Raw genomic sequence first — 6,772 nt, forward strand, 5'->3', positions numbered from 1 at the left:
TCCCTTTATTTCAAATTAAAATGGGTATATTTCCGTAACTAATGAAGATACTGATCTGAAATTTCATTTATGTCAACAGATGGACTTGGACAATCAGTGAAGATACATATTGACTGAATTTATGACAAATTACCTCCCTTTATTTTTTATCTAAATGAATACACTTTAGCAGCTTCTAATAAGATTAGTTTGAAACGTTATTGTACCCACCGACAACAAAGTTGTAAGTGGGGGTATACTGGTTTCAGGTTGTCTGTCTGTCCGTAGACACAATTTTGTGCGCACCATCTTACCTCATCCCCTTGACACAATTTAATAAAACTTCACACAAGTGATCAGTAACAACAGTAGTTGTGCATGGGGCATGATAGGTTCTTTCCAAAAAAATAATTGCAGAGTTATGGGACTTTGTTTTTTGTTACTATACTATATACATAGACACAATCTTGTGCACACCATCTCTCCTGATCCCCTTGACACAATTTAATGAAACTTCACACAAGTGATCAGTAACAATAGTAGTTGTGCATGGGGCATGTTTGGTTCTTTCAGAATTTTTTTTTTTAGAGTTACGGGACTTTGTTTTTTTTTTTACTATACTATATACATAGACACAATCTTGTGCGCACCATCTCTCCTCATCCTCTTGACACAGTTTAATGAAACTTCACACAAGTGATTAGTAACAATAGTAGTTGTGCATGGGGCATGTTAGTTTCTTTAAGAAAAAAAAATTGCAGAGTTGCGGGACTTTGTTTTTTGTTACTATACTATATACATAGACACAATCTTGTGCGCACCATCTCTCCTGATCCCCTTGACACAGTTTAATGAAACTTCACACAAGTGATCAGTAACAACAGTAGTTGTGCATGGGGCATGTTTGGTTCTTTCAGAATTTTTTTTTGCAGAGTTACAGGACTTTGTTTTTTTGTTACTATACTATATACATAGACACAATTTTGTGTGCACCATCTCTCTTCATCCCCTAGACACAATTTAATGAAACTTCACACAAGTGATCAGTAACAACATTAGTTGTGCATCGGGCATGTCACGTTCTTTCAACAACAAAAATTGCAGAGTTTTGGGACTTTGTTTCTTGTTAACATACTATGTACATACAGTCTGCATATGCAATCTTGTGCGCACCTACGTTAAACCCAACAAAAAAAAAAAAAAAAATATGCGCACCTAATCTTTCAAACCCTTGCACACAACTTAATGAAACTTCACACAAGTGATCAGTGCCAACCCTAGTTTTGCATGGTGCATGTTACGTTTTTTTAGATAAATATTCTGCATAGTTATGGCACTTTGTTTTTTGTTACTATACTGTATACATAGTCTATATACATAAAGTCCACATAATTATGTAATCTTGTGTGCGTCAAATTGCAATGTACTGTGTCAGTGCATGCGGGGGATACATTCATCACCTTTAGTGATAGCTCTAGTTTGTGTCTTCCATGGTAAGAAATAGTCATATTAGATAACTCTTGATTGAACATTTATCGATATGAATACTTTTACTAATATATTGTTGTATAGGCTTGTACTCAGTCTCTGTATCTTCTACATGCATATACCAATGCATGATTACCTCCCCTGATTTTAATAAAAATGGATTTATCTTGGTAAATGTTTATAGAACTTATTTGAAATTTCATTATTGTCTTTAGTTGGACTGAGGCAATCAGGGAATATAGCTATGGACTGATTTTGTCAAATTACCTCCCTTTGTTTCAAATCAAAATGGGTGTATCTCAGTAACCAATGAAGATACTGATTTGAAATGTCATTTTTGCCATGAGATGGACTTGGACAATCAGGGTAGATAACTTTTGACTGAATTTATGACAAATTACCTCCCTTTATTTTATGTAAACGATTATAATTATCTCGGCAGCATCTAATGAGATTGGTTTTAAATGTTATTGAAGTCTTCCTGGGTAAGGAATAGTCATGTTAGTACAAAAATGCAGCATTTGAGCCTAGGACCCTCAAACTTGGTTTGGAAATTGGCACTGACTAGGTCAAAAGGGACTGTTACAAGAAAATGTTTATCCTGGTGATATTGAATGTGTATGCCTATGTGCTCTATGTCAAAACATGATCATATAATTTTGAGCTATGGTACTCAGGTGAGCGATACAGGGCCATCATGGCCCTCTTGTTCATTTGATGTGCATGAAAATCTGACAGAATGTTTCTCTGCGTGAAATCTTATATGTTTCTTTATATTGATCACGTGGGGTCAAAAACTAGGTCACCAGGTCAAATCAAAGAATAAGCTTGTTTACCCCCTAGGGGGCAAATTTTTTAGTCCATCTTCATAAAACTTGGTCAGAATGTTTATAATCATGAAGTCTTGGATGGTATTAAATCTGGGTTACGTGGGGTCAGAAACTAGGTCACTAAGTCAAATCAAAGGAAAAGCTTGTATACACTCTTAGGAGGCCACCTTTTTGCTCCAATCTTCCTGAAACTTTGTCAGAATGTTTGTTTTCATGAAATTTTGGACATGTTCGAAACTGGGTCATGTGGGGTAAAAAACTAGGTCACTAGGTCAAATTAAAAAAATATGCTTGATTACACTCTAGGCCACATTTTTGGTCCAATCTTAATGAAAATTGGTCAGAATATTTGTCTTCCTGAAATCATGAGGTCAAACATGTTTACACTGTTATGGTGTGTTACTCAGGTGAGCGACCTAGGGCCATCTTGGCCCTCTTGTTTATTTCTCCTTTGCCCAAATACCGAGCTATTTTTTCCCCAAATCACAGATCTGGGCCCATTCCCCTCCTGGTAAAAAATACGCTGTAAATAGATTTGATTCAAACTTAAAACAGTAATTCCACATTATTAGCCACATGATGTGACATATGATGCATTACTTTTGTAAAAAAAAATTCTATGAATTATGTCCCTTTTATACTCATTTAATGTTCTTTTGATAAATTTTGTCTCTGTTATTACTGAATACATCTAACACAGACTAAAGCTATTGTCCAATTCTTCATCTACTGGGCACATTGGAGTCATTAAATACTCCAGTGACTCGGATGAGCCCAATTTCTATATCCAGCATCGAAAAAGTAGAGTGCACTGTCTCCTGTGACAGCTCTTGTTTTAGTACTACACGGAAATGTTCCCCATGATTAGGCTATGTGTTGTGCACTTGACCCATGGTTGTCAGTCAAAGGTCACTATTGAAGGTCAAGTAAAATCGTTTTTTCACCAGTATGGGACTTCTGTATTGACACTGCAATACCCAGTTACTTGTTTACCTGAAGACAAGTTTGTATTTTAAATGAAAAATTTTTATCATCACAAAACTTTGTCAGAATGCTTGCCTCTATGAAATATAGGTTAGGTTTAAAACTTGGTAACCTGGGGTCTTAAGCAGGGATCATCCTAGGTCAAAATTTTAGGGAGAAGTGACTTCTCCCTCCGCAGAATTTAAGGAGAAGATTCGACATAGTATTCAGTTTCCTGCCTATAATTATATATTTCCACTTTCTGTGGGTCTTGCTATAACTTATAAACAGTAATTATTTAAGGAAATTGATTATTGCATTATTATTTTCATGAATTTCTAAATAAAATATTAACTTTAATAGCTATGAAAAAGTCGCCTTAAAATTTTTATCCGAAATTTACACGTCCGAAACTCGTAAGTTTATCAGGTGCATGATCGAAATGCCATGAAAATTTTCATTCATAATGTTTCGATTCTCGTGCTTTAATAATGCCAGATTCATGCATCAACTTGTTCAGATTTATACATCTAATTGATATATTTATTAATCTTTATCAAAATAATACCAAACTCGTAGATATTGGCGATCTTTTTACAATAATTTTGTACGGCAGTTGAGACGTCCGCGGAATCGTATTTTTATGCCCCCGAAGGGAGGCATATAGTTTTTGAACCGTCTGTCGATCTGTCTGCAATTTTCGTGTCCGGTCCATATCTTTGTCATCCATGGATGGATTTTCAAATAACTTGGTATGAATGTGTACCACAGTAAGACGACGTTTCGCGCGCAAGACACAGGTCCGTTGTTCAAAGGTCAAGGTCACACTTAGACATTAAAGGTCATTTTTCATGATAGTGCATTGATGGGCGTGTCCGGTCCATATCTTTGTCATCCATGGATTGATTTTCAAATAACTTTGCATGAATGTGTACCACAGTAAGACGACGTGTCGCGCGCAAGACCCAGGTCCGTAGCTCAAAGGTCAAGGTCACACTTAGACGTTAAAGGTCATATTTCATGATAGTGCATTGATGGGCGTGTCCAGTCCATATCTTTGTCATTCATGCATTGATTTTAAAATTATTGGGCATGAATGTGTACCACAGTAAGACGACGTGTCGCGCGCAAGACCCAGTTCCGTAGCTCAAAAGTCAAGGTCACACTTAGACTGTAAAGATCATATTTCATGATAGTGCAATGATGGGCATGTCCGGTCCATATCTTTGTCATTCATGCATGGATTTTAAAATAACTACACATGAATGCGTGGCACAGTAAGACGACGTGTCGTGCGCAAGACCCAGGTCCGTAGGTCAAAGATCATGGAGGCACTTGGACTTTAAAGGTCATATTTCATGAAAGTGCATTGATATGCGTGACCTGTCCATATGTTTGTCATTCATTCACAATCACTCTAACATCGGCCATAACTATTCATTCAAAGTGCCATCGGGGGCATGTGTCATCCTATGGAGACAGCTCTTGTTTTTTATCAACAGCGCCCAGGCAATTCATTAACAGAAATTGGCCGTATTTGAAATGTTTTTTGAAGTAAGTTTTAATAAAATCAATAAATAATATATAATTGATGCATAAGATCATGCACTCGTTAAGTTTATCGGCTTTTTACACGCCGATTGAAAATTTTCAAAATGGCGGCGGCTTGCAATATTATTGATTAACACTGTGGGATATTAACAATACGATTGGCTGAAGTTTGACAGGCGAGTAGGCGGGGTTGACTATGGATTTATTGGTAATTTAATCTAGAATATGCATCAAGTTTTACAGCTTTAAAATAAACAGATTACAACACTCAGAAAAACTCCGGGATTCGGATTTCGCCGGGAGGCGATAATTAGGCAAAGTGGCCGACTTTACAGCAACGATAACGCTCAAATCGCCTTGTAGGATGATCCCTGGTCTTAAGTAGGTCAAAAGGTCAAATCATAGAAAAACATTACTCACACTTTGGAGCAACATTCACATGTCCTCTTAAAAAAGGGTCTTTGATCTTCACAAAACTGTGTGTGTTTGTCATTTTAAATCTAAGACAGAGTTTAAACTGTCTTACCTGAGATCTTTAATTAGGTCATTAGGTCAGATAATAGAAAAACTTTGTAAACAACCTAAGGGCTATGTTTTCTTCTTGATTTCAATAAAACTTTGATTTTCTCTGTGAAATACAGGTCAGTTTGGAAACTTGGGTCTAGGTCAAAAACTAGGTCATTAGGTAAACTCATAGAAAGACATTGTTAATACTCAAACTTGATTGTTTAAAATCAAGGATACATTTGTAATTGGTTTACTTAACGGAAAAGTAGGTCACCAGGTTGAATCATAGCAAAACTTTATTTACACTTTATAGGCCACTTTTTCAACTTGAATGTTTATCTGTATTAACCTGTGGTTGAAAACTGACTTGACAAACTTGGCGATTGATGTACCTGATTTACATAAAACCTGGTCAAGACGTTTGTTTCCATGAAATCAAGGCCAAATTAGATAAAGTTATCTGGGATAAGAACCAGGTCAGGAGGGGTTCCATTTGACCCGGGACCCCGGGTCCGGACCCGGGAGATTTTCAAAAGACACTCAAAGGACCCGGCATGATAATTGCCTGTGCGTCACTCGGGACCCGGAGGCATTTTCCTTTGATAATCCTTCCTCTTATCATTCATTTCCTACAGTAAAGCTATGTCCACGATAAACACGTGTATTCAAAATAAACACTCGCCATCATGCCCTCCAGCCTTTGATCTTCTGCTAATTCCCGCCCTTTATCCTGTGGACATGCCTGGCTGATATTTCTTTATCAGCAAGTTACGTCACGACGAGTGCACATAGGTAATGAGAATCAATGAAGTGTAAGATTAATTGATAAAGCGTATTGATTGGGCGCCAATTATTAAATTATCTGTATAAAAGCGACCAGCTGATTAACGAGTATGTGAAAAGTGCCCTGCAAGATTTCTTCATGCAAACTTTAAATTAGACCATTGTTTAGTGATCGTACCTTAATTTCAACAAGAAAATCCACAAATTTTAATGAATTTTGAAAGCAAAAATAAGTTTAGAATGTCCGTTCACGATTCTAATTGCACCCGATGACATATTGCAATTTTTCCAAAATTCACTAAAAAAACTGACTTTCAATGCAATTTTTAACGAAAAGTAGCATCATTATTTGAGTAACTATCTCTGGTTTACCTTAGTGGACCAAGTTAACTGAGCAAAATCAACATTTCAGACGACATTCCGAAAGTGTACCAGTATCCGGATAGTACGTTTTGGATACATTTTTACAGTGTTTTAGCACTTTTCTGTTAAGAAATAAAAAATATTGAAGAAAAACCTCATCAAATTAATATGAATTTTAATAAATATTAATTTACAATATGAGGTTATATGACCTGAAACAGACACTTATTATGCTGTAACATGTTCTTGGTTTTATTGTTTTATTAGCTATTTATTACATAGTATTACTATATAAGAAAATATAGTCA

This window comes from Mercenaria mercenaria, chromosome 10 (genome assembly GCF_021730395.1).
Source record: "Mercenaria mercenaria strain notata chromosome 10, MADL_Memer_1, whole genome shotgun sequence".
Classification (NCBI taxonomy): Eukaryota; Metazoa; Mollusca; class Bivalvia; order Venerida; family Veneridae; genus Mercenaria; species Mercenaria mercenaria.